We start from the raw sequence: 13,531 nt of genomic DNA, 5'->3' as shown, positions 1-13,531 counted from the left end.
GACTCATCACCATGTTATTCCTCAAGTCCCAAAGTCCCTAGTTAAGTCTGCCTTCTCATTTCCACCTTTCAGTGTCTTCCTATGTTTGTCTGTTGTTATGTTCAGGGTTTTAGTTTTAAGTGGAAGAACCTGGGAGAAATGGGCTACTTCATCTTCTTGGAAGCAGAGGTCTGGAGGCCTATGGATGTTACAAAGTGCTGCTGACTGTAAATTAAAATTTGATGATATACACCTTGCCCTTTCAGAATTATTCTGCTAGATGATGTGGCTTCCCAAAGTAGCTACAATTTGATTTCCATACTTCTAAAAGTCAAGTGTTTTGCTGGAGTTGAAATTTAAAGATAAGCAAGAGATGAGGCTAAGATGGTCTATGTGGTAACAGATTAAAGTTGGAAACATCAATATACATTCATGTTTAGCTTAATATTGCTTCATATTACCTTAATACACATGGTTATGTAGAGAGATACTTATAGATGTGTGCATATACATGGGTAATGTACACACATGTTACCTCTTTGCTCTGTCAGCTGAGAAGATCTAGAAACAATGACATCCGGGCAGCAATCAGCACACCCCACACCCAGATCCTGCTGTCTAATACTGTGCTCCACTAAAAAGACCTGGTTATCCTTGAAGAAGTAGCTGATTCTAGGACTGGGGCAGTAAATATACAAGATTTATATACAAGACCATCTTATAGTGTCAGAAAGTAAGGAAGTTCCAAAAAAATATATAGGATGGGGATACCTCAGAGTGGCACACGAGCCACTGAACTGAAAAGAGTTCACAAGGGTCAGGACTAGAGCAATTTGAGGAACAAAGTAACTAACGTAGAATTAGATTATAACCCAAAGTATAAAATAAAAATCCATGAGTTCTTCTGATATAAATAAATGATTGGATACGTAAATAAATGCGGGAGAATAGATAAATCTCCAGTGCAAAAGAATTCCAAATAGTTTATGTAGTACTCCATCTTAAGCATAACTCTCCATTCCTTAGTTGTGGGCTGAGCATATTGACTTCCTTCCAAAAAGTACAATATGGAGAAGGGAAAACAGTAATTTTACAATGGAGAAACCTGAAAAACACTACCTCAGCCTGGTGATCAAGGTCGACCTCAGCATTCATAATGCATATTGATACTTTGTACACTTGATGTGATCTGACAAAATAACCCTTCTACTCTTGTGGTCTTCCTCCCCAAAACACATAATCCCAATATTATCATGAAAAATGCATCAAACAAATTCTAGTAGTGGGCATCCTACGCAAACCTAACTACTCAAAATTGCCAAGGTCATGCAAGGAAAATCTGAGAAGCTATCAAACCCAAGAGGAGCCTAAGGAAACATGGCAACTAAATGTAATGTGATGTTTTGGATGAAATCCTGGAATAGAAAAAGGACATTAGGTAAAAACTAAGGAACTGGACTAATGTATGGACTATAGTAAACAATAATGTATCAATATTTGTTCACTGATTGTAACAATGGAACATACTAATATAAGTTGATCATCAGAGAGGGAAATGGGTATAGTGTATATGGAAACACTTTATACTATCTTCTCAATTTTTCTGTAAAATTAAAAGACTTCTAAAAAATAAAGTCTATAAAAACGTTGTTTTCTTGTTTTATGATTATGTGCCTGTATTTCCTAATAAATATGTAAATTTGCTTTGCCTTCCTTGATACTGATATTAAAGAAAATACTAAGTAACTCTGAAAGAATTTGTAACTCCAATTTAACAAGCAATAATTCTTGGTATTAACTTTTTAGGAGAACCCACTGAATAAATCAAAGCAAATTGTCTTTAAAGGCTGAATTTCTTTTCAGTGTTTCATCTTTTATATGATTAATGCATACCACAAGCATGGTTCTGTTTCAAAGGGCAGAAAACATTGATTGTAGGCCATGTCTAAAATACAGTGAAATATTAATGGATGATGCTATAACAACTTTAATGTATTTTATGTTTTCAAAATGATGAATTGTTCTTTCAGTCAATAAAGTATTCACTTTTATACATTTCCTACCCACCTCTCCTCAGAACACCCACAAGGAAATGATACTATCATCTGATATTAGGTTCATCAATTTAAATTGGAGTTTTTGGTAGCTGTGGTTGCCAACGGTACTGAAACGTGTGATACTTTTACAAATCCTCTCCATGGCAAAATCTGATCTTCACAAGGTAAATCACAGTACGTGCCTAAAGCCAAATGACAGAGAGTTTTGTAGCTAGATTACCAAGCATTTTACTTAGAGGCACAATAGAATGTAGAAAAGGCCATTTCCCCTTCTGTCTTTTTCTGCTCAAAGGTCACTCATCATCTCAGAAGTTTTCCATAAATTTAGACTATATAATGTCACTTAATGTGAATGTAGCTCAACATTCTGTTTTAGTGCAGCTAATCTCACATTATTTTATTGGTCCTAAATATGTAAGTTATCAGTAAATTTTTGTACTTAACTTTTTTTTTGATATGGACCACTTTTTAAAGTCTTTATTGAATTTGTTACAATACTGCTTCTATTTTATGTTCTGGGTTTTTAGCTGCGAGGCATGTGGGACCATAGCTCCCCGACTAGGGATTGAACCCACACCCCCTGCATTGGAACGCGAAGTCTTAACCACTGGACCGCCAGGGAAGTCCCTGTACTTAACTTCTAAAAATAATTAAAATAAGCTATTCAACACATTTTTCCTAAAAAAAAAAAAAAAAGCAATTCTTCTTAGTCTGGCCCTGGGCACATACATGACTTTGCCATTTTTTCCATGGATTATTTTCTTATGTGTTCTACTGTGTCACATTTGTTCGACCTTCTCAAAAAGAAGCATTTAAAAATTCATCTACGCGTTCACGCATTCATACATTTATTAAATAAATCTACTGAACACCTACATACGGCACAGAAAAAGAGGCAGAAAACTAATCTGGGTTGCACAGAAAGTAATGAACTCAGTTAAAATTTTTGGTGAAAACAGGTGTTACTCAATCTACTGGAAATTACATTTCATTATGGGGACTCACAGACTCAAGGAAAACCAAGACCGAAATAATAATAAAGTAATAAAAGCACTAGCCATTTACTGAGTGCCTGCTTTTACCTGACTCTGAAACTCTAAAATCATTACGAATATTTTGAGGAATGTCTGATATAATTGTAATTTCTATTTTACAGATGAAAACAACAAGGTTCAGAGACATTAGGTTACTTGCCTAAAGTGAAGTGGCCCAGAAACTACAGAACTGGAAATTGAACCTTAGATTTCATAATGCCATATCTGTGCTTTTAATCACAGTGTGTGTGTGTGTGTGTGTGTGTGTGTGTGTGAGAGAGAGAGAGAGAGAGAGAGAGAGAGAGAGAGAGAGACCGAGACAGACAGAGACAGAGACAGAGAGATAGAGAGAGAGAAAGAGAGAGAATGTGTTTAATAGAGAACTTCTGAGAAATGGCAAAAAAACTGCCAGGTATCCATAAAACAATAATTTAGGAGCTTCTTACTATACAAGTAATTGTTAATCATATGGCTGAACTAAGGATCTCTCACTTTTGAACTAAGAAATCAAAAGCTTCCAGAAGTTGAGTCTAAATTTTACACTTACATGAGATACTTCATACAGAATGCTAAAGTATACTAACTAAAGAGCTCTGAAAATACTGGAAGCATTCATACTAGTATGATTTCATAATGTGGATAATAGAGGATTTAAGAAATTGGCAGATGCAACTGCAGACTCATTTGTTATCATTTCTGTGAAGGGCAAGATAAATCAATAAAATGAGAAAAATGAAAAAAGAATGGCTAGCAATTTTAGGTAGTTTGCTTCATCTCCATACTAGGAAAGACTAAGCAAAAAAAAAAAAAAAAAAATTCTTGAAATTTTATTTTGAAAGCTCCTACAAGTATATATGGTCTTTTTATACCAAATAACTTAGAATTATGAACTGTCAAATAAGTCTAATCTTCTCTGATAATAAAATTGCTGACTTTATTTGAAACTATGAAATGAAAAATGAGGTAAGAGTCAGAAATTCTTAAGAAAAGGAGTAGACAAAACAAAATTATAAGAGTTATGTTAAAAAATATTTTGAAACAAACATAAAATCCCCATTACTGGTACAGAGCTTTTAAAACCTTATTTTGGTTTTAAGTTTTAATAAATATTGATATGTTTACATAATTACTGTCACAAGGAAGACACAATTTTAGGTCAGCTTTCTTCATTCTTTCTTTAGTAAGCATTATTTTATTTTGCTTCATCATCGTGTAATTATAATATAGTAACTGTGTCATTTTCTACTAAGTGGATATAATTTCCTAAACTGTTTTCCTATTGTTAACAATTAAAGGTGTTTCCAATTTTTTGTTATTACAAATGGCATGACAATGAGCATCTTTATATAATAATTTTCTGGATTATAAATTATTTATCGGCATAAGCTTCCAGAATTAGAGTTAACGTGTAAAAAGCTATTAACATTTTTATCTTGCTAGACATTGCCAAATTACTTGTCAAAAGATGGAACCAAATTATATTGCAAAAATCTTTGGCAACAGAAAACATTATATACAATTTTTGATTTTGCTAAATTAATAAGTTGGAAACCTATGTTCCATTTCTTTGAATTCTTTGATAACAGAGTGCTGCTGGAGGCTGGGAGGGCAGCCAGGTCCATGAAGGCTCCCCAGAGTTGGAGCGGGAAAGTGGAAAAAGGTAAAAAAAATACTAATTGTATTTTCCCTCGATTGTTATCTCTCATTCTTTTCTGCCTCTGTGTAACTTATATCCAGGTACCTGGAGAAAATCATGTGGCAGGGCAAATTGGTATTCCAATAAATTAATAATCACCAACTTTAAATAGATTTTCAAGACTGGAAATATTGCTCTTACAGTAAATTCTTTCTAATTCTCCTTAAGGACTATTTTCTTAGAAGCTTTCCCTACCCTCCTCAAATTTTCCTCCATCCTCTCTACTTCCTTCACTCTGAGCTGGTGAGGTGCTTCCTAACTCATTAGGAACACAGAAGTCAGTAAATAGTCCACTGCCAAATCCGTTAATTCATTAGCATTTGCATTGATCTTTGTATTCCCTTTCACTACAGAAGCTCAAGTTAAAAGGCCACGTGCACTACAGATAGCATTTCATTTTCTCTCATCTTCTCAAGTACTTCACAGCTCTGCATTTTCTACAACCCATCTACTACTCCTTATGAATGATTCTTGCCAAAATTCAACCTCATTCTAGACTACTAACTCCAACTTAAAATGTTAAAATCTATACGTGTAACATGAAAGCCTCCCTCATGCTCTAATCCCTGCATATCTTCTTTAGCCAATTCATGTCTGAACTTTTCAAAATTGTTATCATCATATATTGTTTCCATTTCCTCACGTCCCACTTACTCTATAATTTACATCCATCTGACTTCTCTCACCATAATCTCTCTGCCCCCTGTCCTGAAATTTTACTTATGAAGGTCACCAGGGGTCTCCATGTCAGTATAGCCAATGAATAGTTTTTGTCCTATTTCTAGGCTCTTTCCTTCTTTAAAAAAGAAAAAGAAAAAGCATTTTTTTCTCTATGCTTTCACACTCTCATCATCTTCTGTCCTGGTATATTTTACTGGCTTTCTGTGTTTAATCTGATTTCTAATATTCTATGAGTTTCCTTTATCTTCAGTGGAATAAACCACTATATGAAGGATTATTCTCAACAGTTAGTTCTCATAATGACAGTACTAGTAGCACCAGTCAATACTTCTATAATGCTTATCATGTTCCAGACACTATTCTAAGACGTTTAAATACATATATATAGACACACACACACACACACACACACACACATATATATATATATATAGTTTTCCTGCTCATAGGCGTATGAAATAAGACTATTATTATACCCATGTTACAAATGAGAAAACTGAGGCAATGAGAGGCCAAGGTCACATGATCAGTACTTGGTGAAGCCCCGCCTGAGTTAATGCTGGAACTTTAGAGTAGACAAGTTAAATAATGTCTCACAGATTGGCCTTGAAAGTGAGCAACAACAACAACAAAAAAGTGAGCAACATTTAATTAATGACTTGTAAAAGTATCAGAAAAAAAAGGGAACATTTTAGTTAACAGATTATTGGCAAAGATATAAAAATAATTAGAATGCCAATTTCCCTGGGTATTCCCTGTGTACTTTAGGGGTAAAAATAGTATTTGTAAAGTGATTTCAAAATGTGCAAATATTACCTGTGGGATATAACCTACGTGTGAAGAGCACTAACTCTAAAATTAATTTGCCTGGATCTTTTTTCCCCAGCTCCACCACTTATTAGTGGTGGGAGTTCAGGAGTGGTACTTCTTTGTGTTCCACTTCCTCTTTGAAAATCAAGGGTTTAATAACCTCACCCATTTTACAGGGCTGTGGCGTGGAGTTAATACATGTAGAGTGGTTAGGAATCCATGCCACTCTTAAGTCTTTGAAAATCAATCTTACTATTGTTGTTACTACTATTATTAATTTGTTAGCTGTCCTTGAAAAAGTCTGCCAGCAGTACTCACTTGCTTTTCTTTTTGTTTTATATTCTCTACATCCCACTTAAGCGTTCTACCAAATCTTCAGAGGCTCTTTTCAGATATTTTACACCTCCTTACTTGTTTGTCACAGCAAAAGTAAAAGGAGTGTGGCTCCCCTTGATCAAACAAACCAGAACTTTGGTTTTCTCCCATTCATACACATTGGTGAACAGATGTGAAAAAACGACTCCATGGGGCTTTCAGTCTGGAGCCAAACATCCAGGCTCTGTGTAACTGGACACTATTATGCACATATGTTGGTCCCTTAGGACCCAAAAGAATCTCAACTAAGCCCATCATTATTTCAGGAATATGACGAATGCTTTTTGTGAAGTAGGTGAATGTCACAGAAATACAAGAAAAGACAGGGGTGTTTCGTATCACAACGTTTTGAGAAATGCTCAGCGCTCTAAGATGTAGCTGACAATTCCCCCATCAGCTAATGCTTTCAAAGTGACCATAAATTTCACCATAAAGACATTTTTTCAGCAATGGCAATTACGCAGTGACTATACTGCTCAATTCCTCACAGTGTCAGCATTAAATACATTAAAAGGGTAAGTTAAAATATCTGTCTGATTGCTTCTGACATAACCCCGAGATCTCTTTTACTTCTGTACTCCATCAATTATAATGTGGAACATTAAGACAAATTATTTCTAAACACTAACAAGGAATGTAGCAACAAGTGGCAGACAATCAAGGGGAATTTTGCCATAGCATGGTGCTTATTTTGTTACAAGCAGGAGTGCAAACCCAAAGGATGTAATTTAGAGGAAACTCTGTCCTGTCTATTCTCTAGGAACTAGAACAAGGAGACTGAGAGAAGATGATTCTGGGTAAATCAAACTGTTTTCTCCTAATTACAGCTGACTAATAGGGAGCAAACTCCCATGGAAGGCTGTGATCTGCTTGAAGAAAGCTACGAGGTTGCCCTGGTTAGGGTCTTTCATATACAGTGATTCAAGCTCAGACTTGATCATCTGTCAGGGATGCTACAGTAGGGAGAGTTTTGCCATAGCTCTGAGACTCAGCAAGATCACTTCCAACTCTAAAACCTACAATTTTAATTTAATCACCAACACCAGTCATCATTAAGAGCGACCTTAAATAACTCCAAATCTGTTCATCTACTCACATATTCTTTTTTTTTTTTTTTTTTTGCGGTACGCGGGCCTCTCACTGTTGTGGCCTCTCCCGCTGCGGAGCACAGGCTCCGAACGTGCAGATTCAGCGGCCATGGCTCACGGGCCCAGCCGCTTCGCGGCATGTGGGATCTTCCCGGACCGGGGCACGAACCCGTGTCCCCTGCATCGGCAGGCGGACTCTCAACCACTGCGCCACCGGGAAGCCCTACTCACATATTCTTTACACAGTCAACAGTCCTCGAGTGATTACTACATGCCAGACACAGTTCTAAGACACAGAATAAGGGATAAGAAAGGTAACAACCTCTGTCACTGTGGGGCTTGAGTTCTTTGGGAAGAAGTTCATCTAAATACAAAGAGACACCAAAGATAATATTTGTTTTTATGATTATTCTGTGAAAGAAGTAAGGTAATCTGATAAATTGGAACTAAGTTAGGCCGGTAGAACAATCAAGGAAAAAATATCTTTAAGAGATGAGTGCCAAAGAACAGAAAGGAATCATTTATGGACAATTTTTCTGGAAATACTATTTCCAAAACATGGGAAAAACAAATACAAAGGCCCTGAGGCAAGATGAAGCTTAACTACAATCAAGGAACAAAAAGAAGCTAAAAGGTTAGCTTCTTGCACCCTCTTGCACTGCTGGTAGGAATGTAAATTGATATAGCCACTATGGAGATCAGTATGGAGGTTTCTTAAAAAACCAAAAATAGAATTACCATATGATCCAGCAATCCCACTACTGGGCATATACCCAGAGAAATCCATAATTCAAAAAGACACATGCACCCCAATGTTCACTGCAGCACTATTTACAATAGCCAGGTCATGGAAGCAACCTAAATGCCCATCGACAGACGAATAGATAAAGAAGTGGTGGTACATATCCACAATGGAATATTACTCAGCCATAAAAAGGAACGGAGTTGAGTCATTTGTTGAGACATGGATGGATCTAGAGACTGTCATACAGAGTGAAGTAAGTCAGAAAGAGAAAAACAAATATCGTACGTTAACACATGTATGTGGAAGTTAGAAAAATGGTACAGATGAACCGGTTTGCAGGGCAGAAGTTGAGACACAGATGTAGAGAACAAACGTATGGACACCAAGGGGGGAAAGCCACGGGGGGAGGGTAGGGATGGTGGTGTGCTCAACTGGGCGAGTCAGATTGACATGTATACACTGATGTGTATAAAACTGATGACTAATAAGAACATGCTGTATAAAAAAATAAATTAAATTCAAAAATAAAAAAAAGAATACTGTCTACTGTCCTCCGTGCCCCCTGGAACACTCACTCTAAATATCCAGGAGGTGCTTGCAGAATGAATGAATCAATGAACAAACAAGCTCACTCATTTCAAACATGCGGTCACATGAGTAATCTGACCTTCTAAGAAGTTAAGCTTCTGGAAGGAGCCCATTTTCTTAACGTATTCAGCATCGAGTCATCACAAAATATGAACTCTTATAAAGTACTGCCCCCTCACTTCCCATGAGAAAGCAAAATTCCTCAGCAGGGAAATGGGAGGGTAGCAGACATTACCTGCAAAGCTTTGGTAAGGCTGCGGCTCGCTGAGCACTTCACTAGGGCCCCTGACCGCCTGCCTGGTAGTAGGACAGACACACCAGGAACGGCTGCTGACCGGCAGAAAGAGCGCCCGGCCAGGCAGGCAGCACACCCTGCACCCTGCCAAGCGAGGTCTGGCCAGCAAGGGAAAGAGCTCTCTCCACTTCAGAACCGCCCACCACTAGAAAGCTGGGTCCTGCCAGGGCCTGGACGCACGAGGCCTTCCTTACAAGGGTTACAAATCTGTGGCCTTGCTCTGCCTCGAATAAAAGACAGAGACGGGGACAACGTGACCATCTCCAGATGAACTTTCAACTTCGTTTCAAGTGCCTGGGTGCTGGGTCACAGTGCATTTCTAAACTCTTCCAATACTCAAAAATACCAATTTCTAAGATGCAGAAGGGTTGTTAAACATACACTTAGCACAGATCCCAGTCCCACTCCTGAGTATTTTCTCAAGTGAGGTAAAAACCCGAGTTCACATGGAAACCTGCCCTGGGATGTTTACAGCAGCTTTATTCCTGATCCCCTCAAAACTGGAAACATCCCACAAGTCCTGCCACCCGCAGGCGAATGGACAAACGGAACATGGAATACAACACAGCCAGAAAAAGGAGTGGCTTCTCATATCTGCAACAACAGGGATGACGGACTTCCCTGGTGGTCCAGTGGCTAAGACTCCGCGCTCCCAATGCAGGGGGCCCGGGGTCCATCCCTGCTCGGGGAACTAGATCCCGCACGCTGCAACGAAAACATACTGCATGCGCCAATGAAGATCCCATGTGCCGCAACTAAGACCCGGCACAGCCAAGTAAATAACTAACTAAATCAATGTTTAAAACAACAACAACAAAAAAAAACAAACCCGGGATGAATCTCGCATAGGTTTTGCTGAGCCAAAGCAGCCAGAATCAAAAAGCTACATGCTGTTGTTCCGTTAATCTGGCTTTCTGGAAAAGCCAAAACCTTAGGGACAGACAGGAGATTAGCGGCCAAGAAGCTAGAGGCATGCTGGCGCCAAAGGGCAGCAAATGGCATGACAGGATTGCTCTGCCGCCTAACGGCGATCATCTGTCAAAACTCCTACAACTGTGCACTACAAGTGAACTATGCTTCACGGCTACTAAGGATAAACAAATGATTACATTTTGAAAAATGCGCCGGCCAGCCAACCCGTGCATGACAAGTGCAGTAAGAGGGGCGGGAAGGCGAGGCAAGTGGATCAGCTGGACTTCTGAAGGTTCTCCCCACTTTCAGTTTCCCTCCCCTGGGATGTCTCCCCGCCCTGCCCACTGCTCAGGCCGCCCACCAGGGCCACCCGGAGTTACCCAACCGGAAAAGCCAGAGCCCAGGCTCAGCCGCGCCTCCGGGCACAGGAAGGGCAAAAATAGAAAGCGCCAGTGCGCGGTGGTGGGCTGGAAACCCTCGGGCCTCAGATAACTGCGGAGAACCGGGGCCCGGGTGTCAACATCGGCTCCCAGGCGGTCCCAGCGTCCCGACCCCGACCCCGGCCGCGACACACTTTCCACAAACTGACACACACGGAGCCCGCGCGAGGGCCGGGTCGCCTGGAGGACGGTCCCCCGCAAGCCGAGTGCACGAAAGGGTGCCCCAAAGGCGCCGGCCCAAGGCGCCCGCTGCGCTTTCCCTCCGGAAGGTGGGCTGCGGGGCCCAAGCGTAAACCCTGACACAAGGAACACGCGCACCACGCCGCCACGGGGGACGAGAGGCCGGGCGCCCACCTAGCCGGACACCCTGCATTTCTGGAATCACCAGACGCCTGTGTACATTTTCGTCTGGCCTGTCATTTTCCAAAGGCCACTCAAGATCAGGGGACAGAACGCCTCCTCTCCAAGTGTCCTGCCAGCCCACCCACTCAAGATCAGAGGAACAAAATGCCTAACTAAAACAAAACAAAACAGAAACACAAAAAAACTGGAGTGAGGGAGAAAAGGGTGCCCTGAAAAATAAAAAAAAAACTGAGCACGTTGACAGCGCTAAGAATAAACTACCAGGAAAAAGAAACCCTACATGTCAGATCCTAAAGTACAGAAGGGCAAGCCCGCCGGCAGTCCAGGCCTGGGGGGACCGGGGTCCCCAGCCCTGCAGAGCCAACCGCAGACCGGCTCGGGCGCCCCTCAGAAGCGCGGGGTTCCCGCGGCCGAGTCTGCGCCCCCGGCCGGCGCCGGCTCCCCTCTGCCCACTCTGCGCGCGGGGGCTGGAAACTGCCGCGGAGAACCACGGCGTGACGGGAAGGGGGGCTCCAAAGAGGGTCTGGCAACTCGAGTCGCTCCGTTTCTCGGTGGGCTCAGCGCGCGCCGTGGGGGAAGAGGGGCGGGGGTCCGGGAGGAGGGGACGGGCGGCACTTACGTAGACCGGCAGCGGCCACGGGTAGACGGCGGGCTCGGTCCCCAAGAGCGACTCCAGCCTCAGCTCCAGCTTCTCCCCCATGTCTTCGCGCGCGGTCCCCGCACCGCGCTAGTCTGGCGGTTGGGGGAGGGGCGCGGCGCCGCCTGCGGGGTCGGGGCAGACGGGCAGGCGGGAGGCTGAGGGGAGGGGGCCTGGCCTGGGCCTCAGCTGCCGCCGCCGCGCTCCCGTCTGGCCCCCGGCTCCCTCTTTGTGCTCAGAGGCCCGGGGCCTCCAGTGCTGCCGCCAACTCGGGCCGGCGTGAGGCAAGCACAACGAGCCGGGAGCCGGGCTGAAACACTCGCGGCGCGCGCGACCCGCCCCGTGGACTCGCTCGCTCTCACGCACGCACGCACGCACGTACGCCCGTCTTCGACTGCCCCCGGCCACCCCCACCGGCCCGAAGTGGGGACCCGGGGAGACCATTACTCTGGCTTGAGGTGCTTAAAGGGAAACTCCACATTCTTGTCCAAAGCAAGGAAAGTTCTTTTTAAGAGCAAAAATGTTGCAGTTGGAATGACTTGGGCGGGACTCCTACCTTTACGTTTTGGGTAATTGTTGCAGTTTCCCTGAACCCTAGTCCCTCATCTGACTGTGGAAATAAACATAACATAAATGAATAGCTCATTAAATAACTGATGTCTTCTCTCTCCCATCCTTGCTTTAATCAAGAATTGGTTCACTCAAACACTGATTCTCCTTTGATTTGCTCTAACACAGAGACAAGAAAGCTAAGTATTCAATTTTCTGAGCTGCAATCCAGCTAGCGGTGGAGATATGACACAGTTCTGACCAATGGTATGTAAATTTAGTCTGATGGGAAGGGCTTCCATTAGGTAGTAGACCTGTGGTCCTTCTATCTTCTTCTTGATTGGGAAGCAGGCATGATGGCTGAAGGTGCAACACATCTCCTGCCATCATGAGGATGAGAGTCATGTCCTAAGGATGGTGGGACCAGAGGATAGTAAAAGCCTGGTCCCCAACAATACCATAGAATGGATATTAAAAGATACCGGACAGGCAGAAAATTTCATTCAGAAAAAAACTTTTATTATCCTTCATGAGAGATTAGTTTTTTTCCTATTACCATAACACAGAACCCATTTCATATAAACAAATCATCTGGTTTTGCTATGCTAAGAGAGAATGTGCCTCCTCATTGCCTAGAATTACATTTCAGAATGACTGAATGCTGGAAATATCGTGTGGCTCAACCTTAAATATCTGACAGAAGCAGGACTCAGACCCAGGTCTTTCTGATTCCGGGGCCCATGTTATTTATCACTGCACTCACATGTTGCCCCGCTCCGGGTACTCAGCAAACTCTTAAAGAAAAGTTGCTGATTGATGATTAATTAAATAATTTCTCTCTATTTTTACATTAAAGAGTCTCTTCTTTCAGCATAATCTCATACTGACACTGAAACCAAAGGTCTCCATTAGTGGATTCTTCTCTCTGTAGAAGTGAGAACTGAGCTGGGAGACAGCTGAAATAAATTTTGCGTGACGTTGGCCTTGAATGTACTGATGAAATGCACGACCCGGAGTTCTTTGGCTGGGCCCCGCAGGATAGCACACTTGTGGCCTTAGAAGCATGGGACTGGGGAACCACGCAGAGAAAACTGTCAAGTGCACACACAGCAAGAATGAGCCTCCAACTCGGATGGCCTTGCTTGTCTCCGTAATCGTAACCCTTTTCAGGGATCATAGCAGAGACAGCAAATTCCACATTAATCCACTTTTTAAGAATAGAAGAGATGTTGTTCGGTATGAGCCAATAAGCTGTCGTGACTCAAAATGGGTCACAGACTTT

The 13,531-nt window shown here is 42.0% G+C and overlaps 1 protein-coding gene across 14 annotated transcripts in view; it reads right to left on the bottom strand.

Moving 5' to 3' along the window:
• The window catches only part of LOC132597505 (uncharacterized), a 50,557-nt gene extending 38,528 nt beyond the window's left edge, over nucleotides 1-12,029 (bottom strand). For all 14 annotated transcript variants that reach the window (XR_009564379.2, XM_070045779.1, XM_070045791.1 and 11 more), the window contains exon 1: nucleotides 11,683-12,029. The gene's annotated coding sequence lies outside the window, so the exon portion shown is untranslated. The remainder of the gene's footprint in view (nucleotides 1-11,682) is intronic.
• Between the last annotated feature and the right edge of the window lie 1,502 nt (nucleotides 12,030-13,531).

Source organism: Globicephala melas, chromosome 6 (assembly GCF_963455315.2).
Source record: "Globicephala melas chromosome 6, mGloMel1.2, whole genome shotgun sequence".
Classification (NCBI taxonomy): domain Eukaryota; kingdom Metazoa; phylum Chordata; class Mammalia; order Artiodactyla; family Delphinidae; genus Globicephala; species Globicephala melas.
The sequence above is the reverse complement of the archived record's forward strand: the minus strand, read 5'-3'. Positions and strand labels throughout refer to the sequence as shown.